The following is an 11476-nucleotide window of genomic DNA, read 5'->3' as shown; positions in this document are numbered from 1 at the left end:
CCACACTATAAACTCAACTAAGTTTGCATGCTTGTGATACTGGATACAGCAGATAATGATAGTTTCATGGCTTGTTGTTTTGTTAAATTAGTCAGGATATTTATCTCTTGAGATAGAGCATAAGCTCATTGGTAGTTGTCCAAAATAAAGAAGTCTGACGTCTCTTGCATGTGGAGCTCCTGAAGGCGCTAAATATTATAACACTTGACTTCTGTACTAAAATTCAGGCTCAGCAGTGGTGCTAAATACTGGAGATACCATCATCTTGGTCCATGCTGCTGTGCTGTTAAGGGATTGGCTCAGGTATGGCAGAGTTTGGTGCAGCAGGTTTTACAGCCTTGTTGTTAATGTTATCATGTTTTATATATTGGTAAAAATGAAACTTAAATTCTCCTAATCTTTCTATTTTTTCAACTCTCATGATTAAGAAAAACAACACTGAAGTGTTTCTAGCTTTAGAAAGTAACACATTGCAATTCAGTCATGTCTCCTTGTGAAATAGGTGGAGCCGGAAGCTTGGTGGTGTAGTAGTTACTTTGGCTCTCGGTTGCTGACTTACGTTCAACAGATTTTATCTGTACCATCCACTCCTGTCTCACGATTACAAACCATGCCACTTCTATTTTTTGGAGCAGTTTATACTCCGGCAGAGCAGTTTTTTTTTTAGATTAGATAGTGTTAATATGATAGCTCTCTATATTAGAGCAGGTCTCTCAGTTCCCTCAAAAGCCTGCACTGTCCAGATGAATTATAACTGGTCAGTGGAAACATTTACATGTGAAAGAGTTCGCCTCAAACCTGAAATGTCAATGTTAGAAATGCTAGTGCACTTAACCAGAGAAACTCCAAAGTTTGATTAATTTATACTCAACACTGGCTCTGTGTGCACTGATCCAAGTGAATTTAAAAGTTCTCAACACTATAGATGTCTTTAAACAATCGAGCCGTCTAAATGTACAGATCAACTGATGCACCAAGTAGCCTATTGTCAAAATACCAGTTCAAAGAGGGACAGAGGGAGAATGATAGAGAGCAGAAGGTTATAGGCTATGTTCTCTCTGAACTGAAGCTGCACTTCAAACGCTCATCTTTCTCTAGTCGACACACATCAGCCAGCAGCTCCCCCTCCCAGTCAGTTTACAGAAATAGCATCAGTGTTCTTTGGGACTGGGAGGTGCCACAGTGCAGCGTTTCATCTGAAACTACAGTATGTGGGTATTACCATGGAAACTGCAGATCTCTGTTATAGAGGATAGTGGCTCAAGCCTTTTAACAACTAAATCTTTGTTTTGACTCAAGTAATTACCACAAGTAATGTGCCACTAGGTGTTTTTCTTTGGGTACAATAAAACTTCCTAATTTACTTTTTAAAATAACTCTGTCTTGATAAGCATGTGAGTGTTTATAATAGGCTACTGCGGGTTAATAATATGCCTACTGTATGCCATGGAATGTTCTTCTTACCGTGGAGCTGCTGTGTTTGTACAGTGTACTGCAGTCTAGGGCGAATGAACTTATGACCTTACTGAGAGAACAGCATGTTAAAAAGCTCAAATCCCTGTTGAGGGATTTCCTGTTGCACTGTGGGAGAAAAGCACTTGGTTCAAAGTCCATTTCCTTACACAAGAAAGTATAATAATAATAATAATAATAATAATAATAATAATAATAATAATAATAATAATAATAATAATAATAATAATAATAATAATAATAATAATATTGATCATTTAAAAAAGAAGAATAGAAATATTGATCTCAGATTTTACAAACACTGAATAACATTGAAACCTTGCTTGTAAGATGATGGAAAATGCAATTAACGTTGACAATTTAAATGACAAATCACCACTTAATATAAATGATGTCATTATTCTGTAACCGTAAAGGGGCGGGGACCTTGTAACGGTTAAATCCTTTCAGCCAATAGCGTGCAGGCGCTGGAATCTCAAACAGCGAAGACGCCGTGCTGCATTCAAGTACAATTAGGGATTGTATGGCCACAAATGTATGCTTCTAAAGGAAGAATGTGCATCTGACTCTCTTTTCCAAATGTACCAGTTTTTCAGTATGTATGGTATTTGTAAAATGACAAATAGAAAGTCTTTACATTTTTGAGTGTCAAATTGTTGGGCTAAGATGCAAAACTAAGAAATAAATGAATTGATTCATACAAAGAGACTCTCACTGTGCAAAAAAACAAGCAGACACACATCTAAACTGTAATAATTTAACTTTAACTGTTCTATATTCTAGACTGGCTCTTTGTCAGGTACAGAAGTTTCTCATGAGCCAGTTTGGACACAAAACTATTTCTGATGTTTTCCCATTTCAAATTGGCAGTACCGGAGTCACAGTTTGATTGACGTCAGTATGAGTATCAGTATCAACGTAGAGCACAATGTGTACATGGTGGTGTTTACTCTATGGTATTGCAAAGTAGTTATTGAGTATGACATGGGGACAAGTTATGTTTGGCTCTGCGAAATTAGGACTTTTTCACGTTTTGACATTATAGGCTATGCCAATCAAGTATTCAATATATCAAATAAATTGTCAGCAGATTAATGAACAATTCAAAAATATATGTTAGTTGAGTCGCTAACATATTACGGAGCTCCCGAGGTAAATTATTAGTCATTGGAAATTAGCTAGATACATTTCCGAGGAGACCATGAATGCAGCACTATGGGAGGGTCTTGTGAGTATCGGTTTGGTAGGCTTTCACTCTGACTACAGCTGCTTCAAGGGACGGAAGACAGTAGGAGGGGAACACGGAGGTCTTTGATATTTGAAAGCACACTCTTGAAAAGGTAACGGAACATTTATTTTTATTTTGTTACACTCATTTAATTTCGCAGAAGAGCACTTTGATGTTAATAAAGCGAGTTTAAGGTTAGAAGGAAAAGTAGCTTCAGAAGACACGTTAACGAGCCGAGAGACTACCAGCAGCAGCTCGGCGAGTTGAAACCTGTTACGTGTTTAGAAGTTTTTGCAGCGGAATTGCTGAAGTGTTTCGACGTTTAGTTGAGAGAAATATATCAAGGGAAAGTATCATTAACAGGGGGACACACCTATTTGTTCTCTCCACTCGGTTATATGGATCATATGTCGACATTCCTACTACACAAACCCAGCCCTTTCTCTACCCATAATTGACTTCATTACGTAATTTAATTATATGAACTTCAGCTGCGGGGGCAGGAAGAGAGGACTTTTACTCGATGTAAAAACTTTATCGCCTTTTTCTTCTTTGGCAACCTGTTTGGCTAGTAAAGAGGAGTTCATGGTATCGGATGTTTTTCCTCTGGACAGGAATTATGGGAATGCAAAATTATCAAGACACTTTAAAGCTACCGTGTGACGGGCCGTTTTTGTTTGGTTGTGTGGTCAAAAAGTCTCATCTTCGCCTGTTTAAACATTTTTCCGTCCCGAGGAAATTCCTCTCCGAGTCACCACACCCTTGTTGTGCTGCGCGGCTACTGTAGCGCAGACCCTCATATCTTACATAGGCTTGTTCTCGTCTTTGCGTGTTCCCTACAACAAAAATGCGCCATCACCTGTATCTGAGCCCTGCAAAACTAATTTCATGCATCATTTGGACTATACCTATTTGTGTTAAACGGGGTGTTAAAGGGCAGACGCATACACAGAAGAGTGCGTAGACAAATCTTCTTACATCTGAAGTTCCTAGCATGCTTGTATGTCAAATGTTTGTGTTTGTGTTTGTGTGGCTACTACAGGAGAAAGTATGATGTCATTGTAGCTGAAGAGCTGACCAAGCTGTTTACAGGTAGTGCTCAGAAGTGGAAGAGTTGCCCAGTCACACGCACACACAACACAAATCAGTGCCGATGCAGTGGAAGGAAATCCTCAATCTAGACTACATTAATGTGAAAGTAGAAGTCATGATGTCTGCTGTTGTTATCACTATCAGTATTTTTTTGATTGTCTCTTTACCAAGTGATGTAATCCAGATCCACTCTGTGTGAGGTGGGCTCTATTATCCTTGTAAAAGCTTGTAAGTAGTAGTGGTGTTATTTGCACATGCAAATGGATGTAGATGGTGTGGATATACTAGAAAAATAGCCCAAACACGTTGAATATCTTTGACAAACTATGCCTAATTAAATGTTTTTTATGGAGTTGTAGTGCATACACAAAAAAGCCCAAATTAAATGTATTTCATCCATATTATTCCGATAATCTATGTTTATAGTTTTGAATCGGGACCCTCAGTATGTGGATCAAGTAGCTTGCAAGATACATATTTAATTAAGTATTAAGTTGAATTTGGCATCAACAGATGCTAATGTTAAAGGGCTTGGATCAGGATAGGGTAAACAAAAAAGCTTGATTGGGAGAAATATCTTAAATGTCAAATTAAAATAACTAGAAATGGTGTCATATGGAGGCAGCACATGTGACAAATTGGATACAATACAGATATTAGGATGGCCCTTGCGAAAGGTTGACAAAATTGACATTTCCAGCAAACGCAAGCCACGATGACCAAGGTCACGATGCGGTGGCCAATCACGTAACCGCCGATCCAGAGCAGTACAACCCTGCCATGAGGAAGAACACCGACGTTAATGTTGTGCAGTCGCTTGGCTTTAAATGGGTCATTTAAGAAATAATAATAATAATAATAAATTGTATTTATAAAGCGCCTTTCAAAGCTAAAAGCAATCTCAAGGTGCTAAAATGCAGGATAACAACAACAACAACAGACCTAAGAATTTACGGAAAGGCTTTTGTGAAAAGGTTTTTAGGCTCTTCTTGAAGGAGTCGGTGGCCTGTGGAGCCCTCAGGTGGTCTGGGAGGGAGTTCCACAGGTGAGCGGCTGAGCAGAAGGCCCGATCGCCCATGGTGCGGAGCTTGGTCCTGGGGGGGTGGAGCAAAGTTTTTTTTAGAGGAGCGGAGGTAGCGTGTGGAGGTTTGTTGGGGGAGGAGTTCCTTGAGATACGGAGGAGCATTTCCATGTATGCACTGATGGGTGAGTAGGGAGATTTTGTATTCGATCCTGAATGCGACAGGAAGCCAGTGGAGGGAGTGGAGAATGGGTGTGATGTGGTTATATTTTCGCAACCTCATCAGGATCCTAGCGGCGCTGTTCTGGATATATTGGAGCTTTTGAAGGCTCCCGCTTGGAATCCCGATGAGAGCATTGCAGTAGTCCAACGTTGAGGAGACAAAGGTGTTCAGCATCTGACAGGGAGAGTGTGGGGTGGAGTTTTGCAATGTTCCTGAGGTGGTAGAAGGAGGTCTTGCACAGATGTTTGATGTGGATGTCAAAGGTCAGATGAGGGTCAAATCTTACAGTGACACTCTCACAAAGTGACACTCCCACACCACTGCAATGTCTGATATGGTGTGAATGAAGCCTTATTGTTTTCTTCTAGGCTTATTGAGGTCATCTCAGAAGAAGCAGAGTAGGTCAGTACGAAAGCCCTAATGGAAAACTATTATGGATCCAAAGCTCCAATATGCCATTTCACCCTGATGCTGCAACCCATTTTGTTCCCCTTGGCATGCTCTCCACCACTGACCTACTACAAGAGTTTTACTTGTCTCCTATTGTACGTGCCAAACTGAGCTTCAGGGATGGTGAACGCAGGAAGTTCTCCCAAGCAAAGAGATAGGAAGTGGTGCATGCACAGAAGGGGATTTCCCAGATAGCAGTTTTTACATCCTTCCAGCTGATATTCGTATTCTATGGGCAGCTGCTGGTTTGTGTTTTGTTAAGCTATTCCTGCTCATCAGTCGAGGTGTTCAAACACGATGTTCCACAGTATCCTGTCTTAGATTAGTCAGGGCAACTTTCCATCAACAGTATCACACTGTCAAGGAGGCCAGTATCACACTGAATTTGTCTGCCATTTCTTTTACACAGAACTTCTGAGTTTAGGCTTTTATATGTTTTCTAGTTATCTAGTTCAATTTTTGAATCCAGTTGGCAAAATACCCAGATTTGTTTAGCAGCGATGCTAACACATCTCTTATGAAACCTTTTATCTCTTCTAACTCTTTTATTATCAAAGAGCAATGGAAAACAGAAAGGCAGCAGGGTATATATTTGAAGCGGACTGTCGCTGGTTAAAATGACAAACATCACAATCAGCTGTAGCTGATTCTGTAACAGGCTACAGTGAGAGGATTGGCTGTTCTCTAGTTATTGTGTTCTCGGCAGCTGGTGTCTGTATTCAGCCAAAGATTGTTTGTTAAAAGACGCATCACTCTGTAGCGCCACTGTAAGATGACTGAGTGGACTGTGTTTTTGTAGTTCAGCAGGGACCAACAGAGTGGTCTCTTCTCTAGAGAAATAATCTAGCTCATCACCTCACGTCACTTTAAGAATCTAGCTGGTAAACCTTTATTCATATCATATGAACATTTGACACTGATTCAACTTAATAATTCGGAATCAGGATCGTCGGTATTTGGAGTAAGTCTGCTAAAGATATTAATTGAGCGTGTCCGAATGTGTCCAGGTTGCAGGTGGACATTAAAGTCGGAAGTGTTTCTGCCTTCTCAACCAACAGAAATGTGATTTGACATCTTTGAGTTTCAGTTATTGAAGCATTTAGTTGCAGTCAAAGTTAAAAGGTAAACCTAATAAGATAAATGATTTTTAAGGATTCAGATTTGATGCTGCATTTGAATACGAATAAAATGCAATTGAACCTCACCCCTAAGCGCCATAAAACTTCACATAGCTGAAGGAAGGAGGAGAGAAACTGTCGTGTGTTGGGGGTGGTGACTCCATCTAGGCTGAGTACATGTGTGTCAGCTTTGGCTTTCATTTGTGCTGTGTGTGTGTGTGTGTGTGTGAGTGGGAAAGGAGGAATGCAGCACCCTAAGGATACGGAACATTAGCTCCCTCATGGTGACATCACACTGCAACACAGGAAGAGAGAGAGAAAAAAGATGAGATGAGGACAGAGAGAACTAAAGACTGGAGGAGGATGGTTAGGAGAGAGGGAATAAAGGAACACATAACGAGAGAGTAAGAAATGAAAACGGAAATATATTCATGATTTCCAACCAAATCCTGATTAGCTCAGTTTCCAATCCACACCATGATTAATTCATCCATTTATTTATTTCCTACTCATGAAATTTTAATCAAAGAGTTACTCACTACACTTTGGTATGTTTTAAGTTTCGCCATATCTGTTGCTTGTGCTGCCACACGCTCATGTTGTAGGTTTTACCACCACGCCTCTCCTTCCTTCCTTCCCTCCATCTGGCCGACTTTTCTATCTGTTGGTACTGCAAGCGGAGGCTCAGGGGCGGAATGAAAGGATAATTCTGTGTGATATTTTTCTCTCTTTCGTCCTCTGCTCTGAGCTGAGCTGTATGCACTGTGATAAATTGGGCTGGGGGAGTCTCAGTGGCTCTGTCCTATTTTTGGGCTCCTGCTAGGTTCTTTGACTTTTGGCCTGGATCCTGAGCAGCCACTTCTGCTCTCAAATTCAATTCAAAATTTGAGCTTGTCTCCAACTTCTGTACAATAATTTCTCTAATCCAACCTCGGGCAAAAGGTTGCTCTGTGTAGTTGTGTCGTAAGGAGAGATAGATAAAACCTGATCGAACGCAGCAGTGTTATTTTTCGGTACAATACAATCCTGATCTTTTTTTTCTGCACCCCCAGAGTTCCACTATGTATATATTTTAATATACATTTTTAATTTGGTCCTTACATTATACAGTTCCACAGTACACAGTTATCCTTAAGTAGTACTGCACATTCAAAAGAATAAAGCAGTCTCAGTACGTTTGTCAATTAAATAGATCTACATTAAGTAAGTACAGCTGGCACATCCTTAAATGGTTAAAGAAGTGTGCTTACCAGACCTGTAGCATAATACACCCAAATATTCAAACCAGTTAGAGTTGTATCAATCTTCATGTTTTTTGCTGGGTCCACATGATGTACATTTTGTCACCTGCCCAAGTCCGCCAGCATCATGAACTGTACACAACACAAGCGCACCGACTGTGCATGCCACTTGTTTGCTGCGCTGTATCTATGAACTGTATTCCGCATTCTCTGCCCAATTCTCGGTAAATGGTTGCAGACACCGTCAGAAAATCGTGAAAAATATCCATCACAACCTCCAAGGGTTGACCTATTTAAATTGTTTGTTTTGTTTTACCAATAATCCCAAATATTTTCAAAAACCTTTCAATATTCACATCAACCAGTGAATATTTGGCATTTCTTTTGTAAAAAATGTAGTGATTTATTAAAATAGTTGCAACTAATATTCTGTTGATTAATCGTTTAAGCTTTAATATTTTGGAAACTGTTTCTATAATAATTTGTATAATATCTGGAGAGGAGTGTCAGTGTGGATCTGTTGTGGCAGGAAGATTTGGACTGGATGGACATAATTCAGACAGCCTTTCCTTTCCCAGCATGATCAAAACACTGAAGCTGAAATGCAGACTACAAAACAGGTGGAGCACCTGAAAGACATTGCTCCAGCTGTTACAATGTTGGTTAACATTTTAGTTGCTGCAGTTTTGCCTTGTGTCTTGTTTCCCATGCGGCTTTCATGTATAATCCAGTCCTCAACCGGGAGAAAGAGGGAAAGATACTGGTGGGGGAGGGATGTTGTGTGTTTAGAAGAAAAGGGTGAGGGGTGTTGAAAGTGGGTGAGACATTCCTCAAAGCTTACGTCCTCCCACATTTTTACGCAGTCAGACAGGGTTGTGTGTGAGCATTCAGTGACCTGTTATTAATCATCATGTGGAATGCATTTTGCTGCTTTCACCAATCAATGTGTCAATACCTGAACTGTTAACACTCAGTTATGATTTGTATGTAACAACTCAAACTCTTTGTTTATATGTGTAAAGTTAGTGTACATTTGACAGGGGTTTTCCCAGCAGAACTTTGTCACTTTCCAAGGAAAAGGAAATCCATGACGACCAGGTCTGCTGAGCAGCTGAAATCAGTTTATCTTCTTGTATTTCTATATTTACCTTTTTCTCTTTCGTTATTCAGTCATTTCTGGACAACATCTTTAGCCAAGGTCAGAGATGTTGTATCTACGGCACTTAGCATTTAGCCAAATAGGGGGTAAAAAGACTTCCATACCCTTCATTCAGTACAGTCTGTATGCAGTTTCTTCTCTCAAACGGGATGGGAAGGTTAAGCGACACCTTCAGGTCTCTGTTGATTTTCATTGCCGTTTAAGTCCAGGTTGGACGTAGCCACATAAGGTCCTGTAATTGACTCTGTTCATCATCTCCTCCTGACCTCCATCAGTTCATCTGGCTAAGAGGCGTTTACATATTATGACTATGCCTCCACCAGGTTTCATCATAGGAAATGTATAAGAGGGTGTTGAGATGGAAAACGGGTACTGGTGGTTTTCAGGCACCAGTGAGACATGAAATATCCAGCAAGTCCAGTTAACTGATCAATGATTCTGAGAAAGGATTCTACAACTCTCAAAAGTTATTAAGGCGGCAACTATTTTATCTTTTGTCACAACGATCACAAGGTAAAAGTAGAAGTATGCTGTTCATGTTACATAGTAATCCACCAGGAAAGTGTGCTTGCATGTATTTAGTTGGTTAGTTATGTCAAATGACATAACTAACTTTTGCGTTACAAAAGTTGAGCCAGGTTCGAGATGTAACATTAAAGTCAAAAAGTGTTAATATTAATGTCCTGTAGTCGTGTATAATAGGGCTGCATTGTTAGTGGCAGGAAGTTGAACAGCTTCCCACGCAAGAACAAAATACTGAAGTCCAAATGCAAATGTCAGCAATCAGCATTTTAAATGCGTGGTTCCCCTTGCATTTCTTGCTGCTGCACAATTCATTAGTGAAACAGCTGTTTTCTCCACATGTAGTTCACTCTCAATTCTGTTTGGTTCCACTGTGTTAGCAGCACAGCAGGGCATTTTTCAACAGCTGGCACGACCAGAAAAAAACAAGTAAAGACTGGAAATGCATCGTGCCTTTCAATAGTCATCATGGATCCACCAATAAATACCTGGATCAGCTCTGATGCTTAATGTCGTCACAGTATAATGGGACTTGCAGTTACTGTGTAGATGCTTGTTGCTTATCATTTCAACTTTTGAAGATCAGTCTAATGGCATATGAGCAACAGATAAAATCAGACCTTTGCTTTATGGCTCCTCACCTCAAGCTGTTTTCGAGTTGGACACTTTGCGCTGTTGAGTTGAAAACACACACATACCTTTAAATGTACTTTGATGACTATGCTGGGCCATTGTACCTGACATTTAATAATGGGAGTATTATGGCTTGTACATGCTCTTAATCAAATGGGCCACTAAGTGCAGAATTGGTGTAAATACCTTGAGTTTACTGATCCATGATTCAAATGTTTTTATTTTTTGCTATTCTTGCCTCCTACCACGTCTAATGAACAAGACTGGCTTATGTGTTACCACTGTGGGGGTGAGAAGGGAGAAATAAGCGTCTGTGCTGCATTTGAGAGGAATGAGACCTTTGTCCTTTGCTTCGTCACACAGGGACAAACATTATGCAAGACGGGATCATTCATTCTGAGACGCGTGTGAACACATCTCCTGCACAGTATACCACCTCTCAATATGGCTGTAGTACATTTTCATTGGTCTTCGTAACGCTTGGGCTACGGCTTTGTCTATCGAATTCACTGCTGCTTCTACGAACATCACACAGATAGATTTTCACTTAAATTATTAATGAGTGTATTTGGACTGTTTTCTTCTCTTAAAATAATTTCCCCCAAACACTGACAGATGTCTACTTAGATCTACATAAAAGCTAGGCCACACTTAATTGTTGAATATAACAACATAAATTGTTAGTCTCATGATACAAAAGCAAATGGCAAAACAATACATATCTGCACACACTGTAAGATGATATTCTGCTTTTAATTTGCTTTTAATGAGATAAACATAGTATGTGTAGTATAATTAATAAAATGTATGCATCATTTTAAGATTCAGAACTCACTTTAAGGCCATATATGAAAAGTGCACTAGTTAGTTTTGACTGGATGTCCATAACATTTACATGAAATCGTACAACTTCCACTCTGTTGTATGGGTGTCTGCTTTCCACAAATCCTAACACACACTGCAACTATCATTCAGCAGACTCTCGTCTACGAACATCGAAATCCCAGTCCAGACTTACAGAAAAAGAAGAGGAAGGACCGTTTGGAAAGCCTAACCTTTTGGCTCTCCTCCCTCACTATTGTTTACGTCTTTCCAGGAAGGCACTTAAAGAGAGGAAGGTGAATGAGGACAGAAATGCCATGGGAAAATCCACAAAACACATAAAGCACCTGCAGATGTTCCCCTAACAAAGTATCTGTTTATAGGTGAACCTGAGCTACCAGCAGGAAGTGTTAACTGTGTAATAAGAGCATACAAATGGATAGATCATAAGTTAATAATTAATAGAAACCATGACACTTCAAGAAAATTATTTT

The 11476-nt window shown here is 39.8% G+C and overlaps 1 protein-coding gene across 1 annotated transcript in view; it reads left to right on the top strand.

The window, feature by feature from the left end:
- The first annotated feature begins 2655 nt into the window (after positions 1 to 2655).
- Positions 2656 to 11476, top strand: part of LOC115010789 (rho-related GTP-binding protein RhoA-D) — a 17740-nt gene continuing 8919 nt past the window's right edge. Inside the window, exon 1 of the mRNA XM_029435578.1 lies at positions 2656 to 2813. The gene's annotated coding sequence lies outside the window, so the exon portion shown is untranslated. The remainder of the gene's footprint in view (positions 2814 to 11476) is intronic.

The sequence above is a fragment of the Cottoperca gobio genome, chromosome 7, assembly GCF_900634415.1.
Source record: "Cottoperca gobio chromosome 7, fCotGob3.1, whole genome shotgun sequence".
NCBI classification, from domain to species: Eukaryota; Metazoa; Chordata; class Actinopteri; order Perciformes; family Bovichtidae; genus Cottoperca; species Cottoperca gobio.
Note: the sequence above shows the minus strand (reverse complement) of the source record. Positions and strands in the feature narration are given on the sequence as shown.